General features: G+C 39.6%; 1 protein-coding gene across 7 annotated transcripts in view; it reads right to left on the reverse strand.

Moving 5' to 3' along the window:
- Positions 1-17,581, reverse strand: part of LIMS1 (LIM zinc finger domain containing 1) — a 146,464-nt gene that overhangs the window by 40,710 nt on the left and 88,173 nt on the right. The window lies entirely within an intron of this gene.

Here is a 17,581-nt window from a genome sequence, read left to right on the forward strand (position 1 = left end):
GTACGTGCACACATGTGTGTGCGTTTTGTCTTTTAATATTTAATTACTTAATGATATTAAGTGAAACTTAAACCTTCCTGGTGGTAGGGCATGGAGACTCCTGCTCTAATCCTTTTACAAACAGAACTGATTCCAAAGGTTTCAGTTTAGGACAGCAAACGTGTACTTGGAAGACCATGCCTATCCAAACCTTAACAAACATAGCAACAAGTGCTTTTTCGCAACGGTCTGCCACCAGAACACAGGTGTCGTGAAAACCACGGCTAAACCTAAACCAAAATGGGAAAGGAAAAGACTCACGTCAACATCATCGTCATTGGACACATGGATTCAAGCAAGTCTACTGTTACTGGCCATCTGATCTACAAATGTGGTGGGATCAACAAAAGAACTATCGAAAAATTTGAGGAGGCTGCTGAGGTGGGAAAAGGCTCCTTCAAGTATGCCTGGGTCTTGGATGAACTGAAAGCTGAACGTGAACGTGATATCACCATTGATATCTCCCTGTGGAAATTTGAGACCAGCAAGTGTTATGTGACCATCATTGATGCCCCAGGACACAGAGACTTTATCAAAAACATGATTACAGGCACATCTTAGGCTGACTGTGCTGTCCTGATTGTTGCTGCTGGTGTTGGTGAATTTGAAGCAGGTATCTCCAAGAATGGGCAGCCCCGTGAGCATGCCCTTCTGGCTTACACACTGGGTGTAAAACAAGTAATTGTTGGTGTTAACAAAATGGAGTCCACTGAACCACCCTACAGGCAGAAGAGATACAAGGAAATCATTAAGGAAGTCAGCACCTACATTAAGAAAATTGGCTACAACCCCAACACAATAGCATTTGTGCTATTGGAATGGAATACATGCTGGAATGTATGACATGCTGGAATGGTGACATGGAATGGTGACGTGCTGGAGCCAAGTGCTAACATGCCTTGGTTCAAGGGATGGAAAGTCACCCGTAAAGATGGGAATGCCAGTGGAGCCACTGCTTGAAGCTCTGGATTGCATTCTGCCACCAACTGGTCCAACTGATAAGCCCTTGCGTCTGCCTCTCCAGGACGTCTACAAAATTGGTGGTATTGGTACTGTCCCAGTGGGTTGAGTGGAGACTGGTGTTCTTAAGCCTGGCATGGTGGTCACCTTGCTCCAGTCAATGCTACAACTGAAGTAAAGTCTGTTGAAATGCACCATGAAGCTTTGAGTGAGGCTCTTCCTGGGGACAATGTGGGCTTCAATGTCAAGAACGTATCTGTCAAAAATGTTCATCGTGGCAACATGGCTGGTGACAGCAAAAATGACCACCAATGAAAGCAGCTGGCCTCACGGCTCAGGTGATTATCCTGAACCATCCAGGCCAAATCAGTGCTGGATATGCACCTGTGCTGGATTGTCACACAGATATTACTTGCAAGTTTGCTGAGCTGAAGAAGACAGATCGTCGTTCTGGAAAAAAGCTGGAAGATGTCCCAAGTTCTTGAAATCTGGGGATGCTGCCATTGTTGATATGGTTCCTGGCAAACCTATGTGTGTTGAGAGTTTCTCTGACTATCCTCCTCTGGGCCGTTTTGCTGTTCGTGACGTGAGACAGACCGTTGCTGTGGGTGTCATCAAAGCAGTGGACAAGAAGGCAGCTGGAGCTGGTCAAGTCACCAAGTCTGCCCAGAAAGCTCAGAAGGTTAAATGAATATAATCCCCAATACCTGCCACCCCAGTCTTAATCAGTGGTGGAAGAACAGTCTCAGAACTGTTTGTGTCAATTGGCCATTTAAGTTTAATAGTAAAAGACTGGTTAATGATAACAATGCATCGTAAAACCTTCAGAAGGAAAGGAGAATGTTTTGTAGACCATTTTTTTTTTTTTTTTTTGGTGCATGTGTGGCAGTTTTAAGTTATTAGTTTTTAAAATCAGTACTTTTTAATGGAAACAACTTGACCAAAAATCTGTCACAGAATTTTGAGACCCATTAAAACAAAAGTTTAATGAGAAAAAAACAAAACAAAACATTGCAACATGTAAAACAGAACAATCCCTTTTCACGGCATAAATAAGGAAGCAAAATATCATCAAAACTAACTTGGTACCAGGTCAAATTATAAGCTGGGAAAATAGAGCAGAATAATTGAGTTCTCAAACAGCCTGGAATATAGGAAAGCAAATCATATGACGACATGCTGAGAATGGTTCACATAAAGTAATTCAGTATGGCCTGAATATAAGTAAAAGCTGTCTAAAACAACAACAACAAAAAAACAAAACAAAACAAACAACAACAAAAGAGCTGTCTAGCCCTCGAATGATCGTATCTGTGATGGTTGCATCAAAAGTCAATGATCTGCCTCTATTAAAAGTGGCAGTAATTTCTATATTTCCACAGATAGCAACATTCCAGACTAGTAGAGACAAATGACTACATGTTTATTTCAAGAAACAGTTTTATCTAAAATAAGGGAAATAATTCTGTGTTAAAGGATAAATGAAAAACAAACACCAAATCAATTGCTATGAGTTAAGATGCTGCCAAAAGTGAAGAGACAGAACCACTAATATTTTAAAAGGGCAAACCCAAATTTTATACGGCTGTCATGATAAACATTTAAGTCATACGGGATGCACGAATACTTTCAGGGACAGAGGGGGAAGGGATACGGAAGGAAATCACGTGGTATAGTTTATTACCCTGAGCATAAATATAATCAGTGCTCAATATTATAATGGCTCAAAAAAGTAATGCCAGTGTTTTCTCATCCAGAAATCGATTTGTAGGCTTAGGATGCAGGTACAGATTGCCTCTAGGTACACCGCTTATATAAACACAGATGAACATTTACCTTCCCTTTTACTTAATGTTTCCATGTAAAGGTTGACAGCCTGAGTCATTATTACAGAGCCCAGAGGCCATAACCCCAGGGATCACGTTTAGCTCTGTAGAAGCAGTTTCAGACACTCAGGCCATGATTCATATTTTGGTTCTTTAGTAACTTTTGCATTTCCTCTTACATTTTTTTTTAAAGATTTTATTTATTTATTCATGGGAGACACAGAGGCAGAGACACAGGAAGAGGGAGAAGCAGGGTCCCTGTGGAGAGCCGAATGCAGGACTCAATCCCAGGACCTGAGCCAAAGGCAGATGCTCAACCTCAACTGCTGAGCCACCCAGAAGCCCCTCCCTCTTACATTTTCAAGACTGAAGAGGCAGAGAAAGAAGCTGGAGGCTTTTCTGCAGCTCATTTACCATTCATTTGACCCAAAACATCATTTGTGCTATAAAGTTTGGCACTGCCTGGCAAGAAACAAACTGTCCTAAACCATGAAAATTCTGAGTACATGCTCCCTTGGGTATTTCTTGATTTCATCATACTTTTTGAAAATCTTGCTTTTTTTTTTAAAGATTTATTTATTTATTTGCATGAAAGAAAGAGGAGGGGCAGAGAGAGGGGGAGAATCTCAAGCTGATTCCTCCCTGAGGAGCCCTGAGATCATGAACTGTGGTGAAATCAAGAGTCAGATGCTCAACTGACTGAGCCACCCAGGTGCCCTGAGAATCTTGCACATGTTAAGTGGCTCCAGCACTTAACTTTTAACAAGATGTCTTTCAAGGGAGAGAAGGTGGCTGAATTCCAACAAATTACTAACAGGTACTCAGGAAGCAAAGTAGAACGTTTCTCTCTTCAAAGAAAGAGAAACAAACATTCTGCTTTGCAAACATGTGTCTTCCCAAATAGTAAAAATGAAAAGTGTCTAGTTATTTGATATTCAAAATGAAATACAATAAATCTTTGAGTATCTCTAAATCTGTTAATTATTCAGTTGGCAAGTGGAGAAACTCAAGCTCTTAAAGTCAATTACTAAGTGGTGATACCAGATATTGGACCTAGTCTCTACTAACCCGGACTCGGAAAGCTTTCTTAGATGGCTCACATTTCATTAGCCAAACTGTTATTTTCAAAATAAACTTATTTGTTTCATTCTACAAATGAAACAAATCCATCTCTACCATGAAGGTAAGAGCAGTAAATGAGATGTTAAGTCTAATCTTTCCATACAAATTGTAAAAGGCTTAATAATGACCATAGGTAGACATCCTAGTTAAGATTAAGTGGCTCAGATCCCTTTCCACCCTCCTCCTCCCATCAACCTCCAAATCTCAAGTCGGAGCCACAAATGCAGAAATCCTGGTTGGGTTTATATATCACTGACAGGCAAGTAGCTGACAGGCTGTTGTTATGGATGTTGGACAAGGCACAACCACTGATAAGCCCAGTAAGGGATGAATTTTAATGTGATAGTTACATATGAGGAGGGAAAGGTTAAAATTATGTCACTTACCATAATATAAATCAAACAATTATAATTATTGAAAACTTGTTTTTTAAAAAAAGATGTTATTTATTCATTCATGAGAGACAGAGAGAGAGGCAGAGACACAGGCAGAGGGAGAAGCAGGCTTCCTCTGTGGAGCCTGATGCAGGACTCAATCCCTGAACCCCAGGATCACAACCTGAGCCGAAGGCAGATGCTCAACCACTGAGCCACACAGGCGTCCCATTTATTGAAGATTTCAAATACATATTAAACTAGTGGGAATAGTAAGATGAATCCCATCAAACCCAAGTCAACGCAAAAAGTTAGAAACCATGATCGATTTTTGTTTTATCTATTCTTCAACTATAAAGTATTTTGAAGTAAATTTCATACGTATCATTTGATCCATAAATTCTTCAGCATATAACAATACATATTTAAACTCTTATTTCCTACAGGGATATAATGTAAATTATATTACAATGTAATGTAAATTTTGAAGGAGGCTCAGTAGAGAGATGCTTGATTTCCACTATTTCAAAATTACAGACTGTTAGAAGTATAAGCAGGCTGTCCTCCACCAGCTTTCAGCAGCTGCCACAGGGCTGGGGGAAGGTTCAGGAAAAGAATCCGGTCTAGCCATCCCACCCCTTTCCTTCTCATCACTTCCACAGAGCATCACTGCTTTTGTTCTATACACCACAGTGCCCAGGGAAATCCTGTCTGGAAAATATGATTTTTTTGAAAAGCTTCTGATTGGACCTTCTATTCCTTTTCTCAGATTTTCAGATACTTGTTTTTTTGTTTGTCTTATTTTGTTTGGTTTGGATTTTTTGGGGTTTTGTTTTTGCTCTGTTCCTATGAAAACTGGAAGCTGTAAATACATGGACTGGTTTTCTGAAATGGTCTGATATTTTACCACTTCTATTATGAGTGAAAACTAATTCACTGGTATATACCAGTTTTTGTTTTTTTTTTTAAGATTTTATTTATTTATTCATGAGAGAGACAGAGAGAGAAGCAGGCTCCATGCAGGAAGCCCAATGTGGGACTCGATCCCGGGACTCCAGGATCACACCCTGGGCCAAAGGCAGGCGCCAAACCGCTGGGCCACCCGGGGATCCCCTGGTATATATCAGTTTTAACTGGTAATTGAGTTGATCAATCTCAGTTGCTATTTCTCTATATAAAGCTCAGAAGACCATCCTAGGCTCATTCATAGAGAAGCATTTGCCTAGAAACCACCCTGTAAATCCTTCTTTTTTTCCCTCAAACATAGCTGAAACATTACAAATAAGTAGCCCACATGTAAGCTGTGGCTTCTTTCTATTCCCATGCATACTCATATTTCTTCCCTATAATATTGTCATTCCCATTATACCCCTAAGGAATCAGAATTCTGACAATAAAATATACTATTTCATCTCAGTAGCATTCAACGATGCCTTAAGTAGCTGTTAATAGCAGATGGCAATATAAAGATGTCGAAAGGTGACCGTAGTAAGTTTCTGCTGAATTGCAGAGTTGATTATGGTGGCCACAAAACCTATCAGTATCGAACAGACATTTTTCCAAAGAAGACAAACAGGTGGCCAACAAACACATGAAAAGATGCTCAACCTCATTAATCAGGGAAACTGCAAATCAAAACCACAATGTGATATCACTTTACACCAATCAGAATGGCTGTTATCAAAACAACAAGAAATAACAATTTGTTGGTGAGGGTGTGGAGAAAGGCACTTGTGCCTATTAGTGGGAATGTAAACTGGCACAGTCATTTTAGGTAATAGTATGGAGGTTCCTCAAAAAATTAAAAATAGAAGTACCATATGACCCACTAATTCCACTTCTCAGTATCTAGTCAAAGAAAACAAAAACACTAGTTTAAACAACATATGAATGGATATCTTTATCTTGCTATTTGTGACAACATGGATGGACTTTTAGGGTATTATGCTAAGTGAAGTCAGACAAAAAGACAAATACCATATAATTTCACTTATATGTGGAATCTAAAAAACAAATAACATAAAAAACAGAAATAGACTACATAAATACTGAGAACAAAATGATGGTTGCTAGAGGGGAAGAGGGGATGGACAAAAAAGGCTGAAGAGGATTAAAAGGTACAAACTTTCAGTGGTAAAATAAACCACAGGGATGAAAAGTATAGAATAGGGGATATAATCAATAATATTATAATCATATTGTATTGTAACAGATGGTAACTACATTTACATGGTGAGCATTTAGTTATGTATATGATTATTGAATCACTATGTTGTATACCTGAAACTCAGAATATATTGTATGTCAATTATACTTCAAAAAGTTTTTTTTAAATTTTTATTTATTTATGATAGTCACACAGAGAGAGAGAGAGGCAGAGACATAGGCAGAGGGAGAAGCAGGCTCCATGCACTGGGAGTCCGACGTGGGATTCGATCCCAGGTCTCCAGGATCGCGCCCTGGGCCAAAGGCAGGCGCTAAACCGCTGCGTCACCCAGGGATCCTGTCAATTATACTTCAATAACAAAAAATTTAAAAAGCCTATCTATATTGCCTTATGCACATGTAATCAAAGAAGCATTAAAAAAACTTCTAAAACAGTCATGTTTTTAAAAGCCCCACCTATGTCATCTAATGACTTTAAATTTAGTTTGGAAAGAAAAACCCAAATACTCATTCTGATTTCACTACTTCTTCAATAAATGATCTAAACCAGTGCTTCCACAGTTCATTTCATTCATTTATTCATTCACAAATATTAACTGAACATCTACTAGTCTAAATTGTGCTAGTCACTAAATGAGTTAGACATTACTCCAGCCTGGATCTGACAGTCACCTGTTCACAGAAGGTATCTGATGCCATGAATACTGCAGAGCTTTGGAAATACCAGCAGCAACAACATATGAGAAATTGAGAAGCAGGAACGAGTAGGAAAACTAAGAAAAGGCAGCACTGGGGACATGAACAAAGGAGAAATCTTTAAGAAGGAAGCATTACTCATAATTTCAAAGGTGGGCAGCCCGGGTGGCTCAGCAGTTTAGCGCCGCCTTCAGCCCAGGGCGGGATCCTGGAGACCCGGGATCGAGTCCCATGTCAGGTTCCCTGCATAGAGCCTGCTTCTCCCTTTGCCTGTGTCTCTGCCTCTCTCTCTCTCTGTGTCTCTAATGAATAAATAAAATCTTAAAAAAAGAAAAAAATAAATGTTTATACTTTCAAAGGTAAGTAAAGGGAAAGTCACGTAATTTATGTGAGAGCCTTGGGACTGGGAGGTGGGCCCCCCCTCCTATGACAGATACTAATGAACAGTGTACAGTGTTATATATACTAATGAACTAAAGTACAGTGAACAGACTCACCACTCATGGATGCATGAGAGGGATGACCAGATAAAGGCTGCAAAGAGAGAAAACTTAACCTAAGGGCCTGGCTCTGGATCTGTGATGTGTGACCATAAGGGCCAGCTGGCCCAGCTTATCATCAGGGAATACAAGGAACCACAACATTGACAACAAGCTACCATAATTTTAATTTCTTCCTGCAACTCAGTGAACTTTTATAGAGTATTATGTAGAAACCACTGTAGAGGGAGAAAAAAAAACAGGGGGGAGTGCAAATCCCTCACAAATGATCAATGCACAGCTTTGCCTTCAGACATCTTAATTCAGCAAAGGAGCTGAGATGCATGTACAGCTGACAGTGATTTCAGCTACACTGTGTCCAACAGGACAGAGAAGCACATGGCACTGGGCAGGGGAACGGTGATGAGAAGCACTGGACTTGGGGTTGGAGAATTCTGGTCTGTCCCAGTCACACCTTTTGCTACTTGGGCAAAGGCAGGATTAAACAAGAGAACATGTGAAAATGCCTAATAGTGCTAGGATCGTACAAGCTTTACAAGCTACTTTCTTTCCTGGGTTCCCTTTGATTTCATTCAACAAACATTTACTGAAGCCCCACAATAAAGTAGTAGGTGGAGGGGATCGCTGGGTGGCTCAGCAGTTTGGCGCCTGCCTTTGGCTCAGGGCACCAGCCTGGAGACCCAGGATCGAGTCCCACCTCGGGCTCCCGGCATGGAGCCTGATTCTCCCTCCTCCTGTGTCTCTGCCTCTCTCTCTCTCTGTCTATCATGAATAAATAAATAAATCTTTAAAAAAAAATAAAGTAGTAGGCGGAAAGTAAAGTCAAGAAAGCTACAGCAGGATAGGCGTACACAGGAGAGGTGGGCATGGCATTCTCTTCATTCACAGAGTCAAGGGCACTGATGATATGGTCTAGAGAGTTGGAAAAATGGATTGTGAATGAAGGGAAACAAGGGCTGGTTTGACAACATGTCAACACTTAACCACCTGACTGACTTGGTGCTCTTATTCTCTATGCGATGTACATGGTTGGTCCTGATGCCCTAACTTAATTCCTTCCAGGTTCCCCAGGCTCAGTCAAGGGGCACAGCCCACCCCTTCCCGGCAGGCAGCCCCGAGGATGGCCCTGGAGACCCCACTTCCTGGAACCAACAAAGATTCTCTCCTTGATGAACTCCAGTCAGGCTCTTATAAGCTCGTTCTTACTGGACCCTGACTTCTGAGCTTACTCCAGTTTTACCAAAAGCCCCGTTAGGTCAGAGTAACTAACCTCCCACCCTTGCTATCTGCTCAGCCTCTCCAACTATTCAGGTTCCCTATCCTCTCCACCTCCCCACAGCTTTCAGCGAGAATGTCAGGTCAGTTTCGCCAGAATCCCCCCATACCTGTGATGTTTCTTCTCAGTAATTCTCTATCCACTGACCCCTACTCTGTTCCTGGGCTACGAATTCTACTTTTCCTCGCTGTATTTGGAGTTGAGCCCCATCTCACTCTGCCTGTGGGAAGCCCCACTGCAGTGGTCCCTACACTTATCTTGATCCTGAATAGTCTGCCTTATTGTTGTTTAACAGGTGTCACTGGATATTGTTTTTCTTTAACAATTTTCACAGCTTTGTAGAATGCCCTCATTTGCAGGGTAGGCTGGACTTACTGACTTGCTTCTCATGAAGGTATTACAGTAAAAGCAGTTAAGTCAGTTCTGAGATTTGGTTATAAAAAAGACTGTGGCTGCCATCTTGAGCTCTCTCCCTCTCCTGGATCACTCTCCCATTGAGCCTTGAAAAGACTACAGCCCTGACCAAAAGCTCAAGGGCAGTATCACAAGACCCTGAGCCAAAGCCACTGAATTAAGATGTACCTGGATTCCTCACTCACAGAAACTGTGGGATAACAAATGCTCATCATTTTAAAGCTATAGTTAGTAAATCAGTACCCACAGGCTAAATGTGGCTCACTGCTTCCAGAAATATAATTTTATTGGCACACACACAGCTCATTCACTTATGTATTTTCTACAGCTGTGTTCACACTACAACAGCAGAATTGAGTAGTTGGGACACGGAACGTATGGTGTGCACAACCCATAACATTTATTATCTGGCCCTTTACAAAGAAGTGTGCCACCTCTGGTTGCCCCTAAATTTGGGGGTAATTTGCTATTCAGTAATAGATAACTAATGCACGCTGATCCTGTAGCATCACAGCTATTCCTCTAGATATAGAATATTTTTTATTTCTCTCTGTAATTCTGTTTTTCCTACCATACACAAGGTTCCATATCAGCAAATAATGAATGTTTTAGTCAATTTCATATCCCCATTTCCGTGGCACATAGTAAGACCTTAATAAATGTAGACTGAACCAAGAATGTCTAGACAAATATATTTTACATACTAATGTGGGAAACATACAACCTAGAAATATATCCTTTAAATAAAATACATTACATTGAGAAAAGCCAAAATTACAAGTGGTGCTGAATAGCTACTATTTCCAGTTGAATCCGTTTTAAAGGTATTTGTTGAGTGCCACAAATGAAACAATGATTCTAGATCCAAGAAAACTATTATCTTTTAAACTGGCCATTCATTCATAAAAATATTTTATTTTTTTGAGAGAGAGAGAGCATGCTCATGACCTGAGCCGAAGGCAGACTGAACTGACTGAGCCACCCAGGCACCACTAAACTGGCTATACTTTTATAAAACCTCATTGTTTAAAATACCTGTATATCAGTTGCATCGGATACTTCCAAGATTATTGCCATTGTTTTATTTATTTATTTATTTATTTATTTATTTATTTATTTATTTATTTAATTTATGATAGTCACCCAGAGAGAGAGAGAGAGAGAGGCAGAGACACAGGCAGAGGGAGAAGCAGGCTCCATGCACCGGGAGCCCAACGTGGGATTCGATCCCGGGTCTCCAGGATCGCGCCCTGGGCCAAAGGCAGGCGCTAAACCGCTGCGCCACCCAGGGATCCCGCCGTTGTTTTAAACATGAAACAATATATTTTCCACCACCTGGAAGGCTTATTGAAAATTTCCAAAACACTGTAGAAATTTCAGTTTTATCCCAACAAATTCTGCATATCAGAATTAAAAACTAAAGTTGGCAGCAGTAACTGTCAAACATAAGTCAACATTCTACATGCAATGATTCACTGCAGCTTCCTATCTCATCTGGTTCCCTTCACATTCTGTTTGCCAGAGGCAGGAGGACAATATTATAGACAAAGATAAAACTTGGATATTCTTGCAATGTCCAATTTTAAGGAATATACTCATTATGACATATAAATGTAATACTTTTAGCTTTTTAAACCTGGATATTTTTTCTGGCAAATATCTATGAAGAAGAGGCTGAAAAATTCCATTTTTTGTTTCAATCTTATTATTTACAGGCAAGCACATGAGGTTAACCTTTACTTATACATTCAATGGTAAATTTTTAACTTTTAAGATATGATCAAGTATATTCAAAACTTCCACATAAGAAAACTTACTCTAAAACGTAAGTGAAGGACACCTGGGTGGCTCATTCAGTTAAGCATCAGCCTTTGGCTCAGGTCATGATCCCAGGACGTGGGTCCCACTAGGATGAGTCCCATTTTGGGCTCCCTGCTCAGCGGGGAGTCTGCTTCTTCCTTTCTCTATGCCCCTCCCCCCTGCTCATGTTCTCTCTCTCTCTCAAATAAATAAAATCTTAAAAAAAAAAAAAAAAAAAAACACCTAAGTGAAGCCCAAGTTTTGTGGTTAAGAGCTCATACTCTGAACATAGGACACAAATGGGTATGGCCCTGGGTTCAAACCTCAACTGCCCAAATTACCAATCATGTGCCTTTACAGAGAGTCCTTTCCTGTCTTGGAGGAAAGTGGGAAATCAGTGGCACCTCACAGGATTATTGTGAGGATTCAGTGAGGCTATGAAGCACTTACCACACAGCCAGAAAAGCACTAAATGGTATGAAAGGTCAAGGTGACTTTTAAAAACAGTTAATGAGTTTATAGTTATATGGGACATGTGTATTGATAATCTTACTGTAGGTTCGGGAAAAATTTTAAATAGGACACAAAAAAATACAAACTTTATAAACAGAAAAGAAAATCAAGTATCTTCTGCTTTTCAAAAGCTACTTACAAAAATAAGACAAGCTACAAACTGGGAGGAAACATTTGCAAAATATTTATCTGATGAAAGACTCTTATGTAGAATACAACAAACACTGTTCAAGCTTAATTCTATTAAGAAACATCCCAATAAAAGATGGGCAAAAATTCAACATTTTCCCAAAAATACATAGATTGCAAATAAGCACATGAATTGATGCTCAAATATATGAGTCATTAAGAAAATGCAAATTAAAACCACAATTAAAACACTAAAACACACCCTCAGAATGGTTAAAATTGAAAAGAAATTTACCAAACCAAGCGTTGGTGAGAATGCGGACAAATGGAACCCTCAGACACTGCTGGTGGAACTATAAATGGTACAATTTCTTTGGAAAGCATTTTAGAATTTTTTTTTCTTTTTCAATACTTAAAAAAAATCAGTGGCAGTCCTGAGGCTGACTCCCTGCTGAGATAGAGCCAGAGGACACTGAGATCTTGACCTGACCCGAAATCAAGGGTCTGCCACTTAACCTACTGAGCCACCCAAGCACCCCTAGACATCTCTCAAAAAACTTAATATACATAACCTAGCCAACAACCAGTCATTCCACCCAAGAGAAATGAAACTACATGTCCTAGGGGCACCTGGGTGGCTCAGTGGTTGAGCATCTGCCTTTTGGCTCAGGGCGTGATCCTGGAGTCCCAGGATTGAGTCCCTGCATCGGGTTCCCCACAGGGAGCCTGCTTCTCCTTCTGCCTATGTCTCTGCCTCTCTCTCTCTGTGTCTCTCATGAATAAATAAATAAAAATTTTTTAAAAAATTAAAAAAAGAAAGAAAGTACATGTCCTTGCAAGGACTCGTACAACAATGTTCACAGCAGCTTTATTTGTCATAGCCAAAAACTGGAACCAACTCAAATGTCAACCAACAAGCAACTGGCTAAACAGATTATAACCTTTCTGTAAGATGGAACATCACTCAAGGATACAACGGAATGGGCTGCTGATACAAGCAACAACATGAATGGATCTCAAACTAAGTATGCTGAGTTAAAAAGCCAGTTAAAACAGAGAAAACATTATTGTATGATTCTATTTTATTTTTTATTTTTTTTTAAAGATTTTAAAAATTTATTTATTCAGAGAGAGAGGCAGAGACACAGGCAGAGGGAGAAGCAGGCTCCATGCAGGGAGTCTGACGTGGGACTCGATCCTGGGTCTCCAGCATCACACCCCGGGCTGAAGGTGGCACTAAACCGCTGCGCCACTGGGGCTGCCGTATGATTCTACTTTATATGAAAGTCTAAAAAATACAAAGTAATCTAGAGTGACAAAAGGCAGAGCAAAGTCCTTAGGGATGCAGGGAAGGATTATATAATTAGGCATGAGGAAACTCTGTGGATGATGAGCAGGCTCATTATTTTGATTGTGGTGAGAATATCACTGTGTATAGGCGTCAAAATTGATCAAACTGCACATTAAAATTGTGCGCTTCACTGAGATTCATTAGTTCAACCTCAATAAAGCTGTTTCTTAAAAAAAACTGCACACCAGAATGATTTTTAATCTTTATACACTGCTGTATGAACACATCACACCACTGCTATGGGTTGAATTTTGTCACCTAAAAAGATATGTTGATGTCCTAACCCCTGGTATCCATGAATAGGATCTTATTTGGAAACAGAATCTTTGCAGATATAATTAAGATACAAGTTAAGATGACTGGTGTACTTACAGAAAGAGGAGAGAAGCCACAGAGATAAGACACACCCATAGGGTAGAACACCGTATGAGACAACGGCACACATGGAAAGGAGGCCATGTCACAAAAGAGGCAGAGCGTGGAACATCTACAAGCCAACTAGTAAACAACCATTGCCAGCACATGCCAGAAGCTAGAAGAGGCAAGGAAAGATTCTCTCCTTCACGTTTCAGAGGAAATACAGGCCTGCTGACACAGTGATTTCTCACTTCTAGTCTTCAGAACTGTGAGACAGTAAACGTGCTGTTTAAAGCCACCCAGTTCGTGGTACTTTGTTACGGCAGCTCTATGAAACTAACACAACCTTTAAAAAGACTTAAAAAGTTGGGGGATGCCTGGCTGGCTCAGTCAGTAGAGCACTGACTCTTGGTCTTGGGGTTGTAAGTTGACCCCCCATACTGGGTGTAGAGGTTACTTAAAAATAAAATCTTAAAAGAAAAAGCTTGAGGGGCACCTGGGTGGCTCAGTTGGTTGAGTGTCTGACTCTTGGTTTCAGCTCAGGTTATGATCTCTGGGTAGTGGGATAGAGCCTTGCATTGGACTCTGTCTGCACTTAGTGTGGAATCTGCTGGAGATTACCTCCATCTCCTCCTCCCCCTGCTCAAGCTCTCTCTCAAAGTAAATAAATAAATAAATGCATACATACATACATAAATAAAATCTTAAAAGAAACAAAAACTTAAAGGAGTTGTATATGCGAAAACATATTTATTTCTAAAAGTAGATTTTTAAAAAAGATTTTATTAATTCATGAGGAACAGAGAGAGAGAGAGAGAGGCAAAGACACAGGCAGAGGGAGAAGCAGGCTCCCTACAGGGTCCCTGATGTAGGACTCAATCCCAGGACCCTGGGATCACGCATGAGCTGAAGGCAGACGCTCAACCATTGAGCTACCCAGGTGCCCCTAAAAGTACATATCCTATAGGAGAATATTTGTGTCCAAAGTTGGTTTTAACTCTTTTTTTTTTTTTTTTTTTTTTTTTTATGATAGTCACACACACACAGAGAGAGAGGCAGAGACATAGGCAGAGGGAGAAGCAGGCTCCATGCACTGGGAGCCCGACGTGGGATTCAATCCCGGGTCTCCAGGATCGTGCCTTGGGCCAAAGGCAGGCGCCAAACCGCTGCGCCACCCAGGGATCCCCCAAAGTTGGTTTTAATCGCAGAATGGCCACTGGGTCTCACAGATACATAATAAATGCCTGTTTGTCCAAAATACACATTTAGGGCAGCCCAGGTGGCTCAGTGGTTTAGCGCCACCTTCAGCCCAGGGCCTGATCCTGGAAACCCAGGATCGAGTCCCATGTCAGGCTCCCTGCATGGAGCCTGCTTCTCCCTCTGCCTGTGTCTCTGCCTCTCTCTGTCTCTCTCATGAATAAATAAATAAAATCTTTTAAAAAAATAAAATAAAAACCTTAGTCATTTAAAAAATACACATTTATATATAAATATATACAAAATAAATAATACATTTCATTTTAATAGCATCTATCCAAATGATATAGGTAATGTGTTAAGTTTTTTAGTCAACTGCAATTTTTCTAATAAATGATTTATCATTGATACTTTAAGGTTTTTGTGTGTTTTAAACCAATAGGAAAGCAATTATAATGATTAAAATCTTGGTATTTAATTGTCATAGTAAATCACTTAGAAAGTATTATGTGTATTGACAACAAATTCACAAATTGATTCCAAAGTTGAGGTTCATTCCAAAATGTCTCTTTCCTATACAGAAAAACAGAAAAGGCATCTTTATCTCAAGACTTTTCACTACTTTTAACTATTCCTTTCATACACCTAATTTTTAAGCATTAACATTGCTATTTTTAATTTTAGCATATGCTCTCTAAAGTTATATAGAAATACTTTAGGTGACAAAAAAAACATATTTCCCTTTAGAAAAGAAGTTTTCCCAAACTACTTAAACATAAAATGACCATGATCTTTTGTTCATGGTATTTTGGTACATATAAAGAGGTATAGAGGTACCACTGCCACTTAAGTTTCTCATTTCTTCACTCATTCAATGAGGAATAGGTACTGGACAATGATGACCCACCAGGTACTATGGTAGATGCTAGAGATGCAAAAGAAGTAAGGCAAGGCCTTTGGTCTTGGAGAATCCTCTCTTTATTAATAGAGAGGGGCATAGGAGAGGGACAAGTTAAATGAGAAGACTGAGGAAGGGTGTGCCTATAAAACCAATTATTACAATATAAATACTTGTGGATTTTACTCTTAAAAACATGTGTAATTGAGATATAACTGACACTGTAAGTTTGAGGTAGCCAATCCAACCTGTTGGTTTGATACATTTATACATTGTAATACTATTCCTACAGTAGTTTTAGCTAACATCTCTACCATGTCACATAATTATCATTTCCTTTTTGTGTTAAGAATAGTTAAGATCTAGTCTCAGCAACTTTGAAGTGTTTAGTACAGTAGTGTTGACTATAAGTATAATTACTATGTTGGGTATTAGATATCCAGCACTTATTTATCTACTAGTTGCAAGTTTGTACCCTTTAAAACAACATCTTTTTAATTCCCTACACCTTAGGCCCTGGTAACCATCATTCGACTCAGTTCTTACAAGCTGAGTTTTTTTTTTGGTTCCACACATAAGATCATACTAGTATTTGTCTTTCTCTGACTTATCTCAGCATAATGCTCTCAAGGTCTATCCATGTTGTCACAGTTGCCAAGATTTCCTTTCTTTTTCATGGCTGAATAATATTCTAGTGCATATGTTTGTCTATATCACACTCTTAAACCCACAAGAAAGCACTATTTACTACCTTTAATTTTATTTTTAAAGATTTTATTATTTATTCGTGAGAGGGGTGCAGACACAGGCAGAGGGAGAAGCAGGCTCCCCTGCAGGGAACCCGATGTGGGACTCGATCCAGGATCATGAACTCAGCCAAAGGCAGATGCTCAACCACAGCCAACCAGGCATCCCTATTTACTACCTTTTAAAATGCAACCCTGGCAAACTGATACCTCTGTGTACCAGAGAGAGAGAAATATGTTATTAATTGTGTGATGTGTTCACTGTTAGAAGATTAAATGTGCTCTCACTGAACCATTAAATAATAGACAAAAATGGCAAAGCTTCAGTTTTATCCCAATTGTCTACTATATTTCTAAGACTAAAATACGAACATTGGTTTTTCATTCAAAAGACAGGCAAAGAAATGATTAGCAAACTACAAAGCAAGTGTGCAAGGAAATGCACAGCCTACGATGACCTACTCCAACCTCAACCGAACGCAGAGCACTAACTTACTTGAATCAAAGGACAGGAACTGGTTAATAAGGATGATCACCTTTTCCAATTTTAGGTTCTTCTTCCCTATTGAATTGTGAGTTAAAAAACAAACACTTCTGAGAACATGAGCCTTCGTAATACAGTGCCTGACCTATAACAAGGGCTCAATCAATGGTAATGTATTATTCAGGAACACATGATCTGAGTTTTCTGTTCTGAAACCACGTCAAGGACATTCCTACTACTTAAAAATGATTATGTACTATATCTAGAAAGATATGAGATCAGAACGCTTACTTAATAACCAGAAAGTAAAGGTTACTTTTCTTTGCACTTCCTCCTACTCCTGGTCATCCAGTTTCATCAGGAAAAGGGAGGAAAGACAGCACATGGAGGTTCTAACAAGTGACTTCTCAATGATTCATCCAGTCAACTTCACATAAGGATACAAACTTCAAAGTATTTTTTCTTTTTTTCACACTTATTTCAAGATTGACACAGCCCTGACTTTATCCCAGTATGATCAATCTAACTGTGCTGTGGGGAGGGTAGAGGCATAACTAAAGGAACAACAGAGAAAGATCAAGGGTTCTTTATGTCAGCACGAGATCAAGGATATAATGCCACTGTAGCAAAAAACTACCGGAGACAATATATGCAAATAAGCTTGGCTGTGTTCCAATAAAACTTTATTTATGGACATTGAAATCTGAATTTCATGTAATTTTCATTGTCATGA

This window comes from Canis lupus, chromosome 11 (genome assembly GCF_048164855.1).
Source record: "Canis lupus baileyi chromosome 11, mCanLup2.hap1, whole genome shotgun sequence".
NCBI classification, from domain to species: Eukaryota; Metazoa; Chordata; class Mammalia; order Carnivora; family Canidae; genus Canis; species Canis lupus.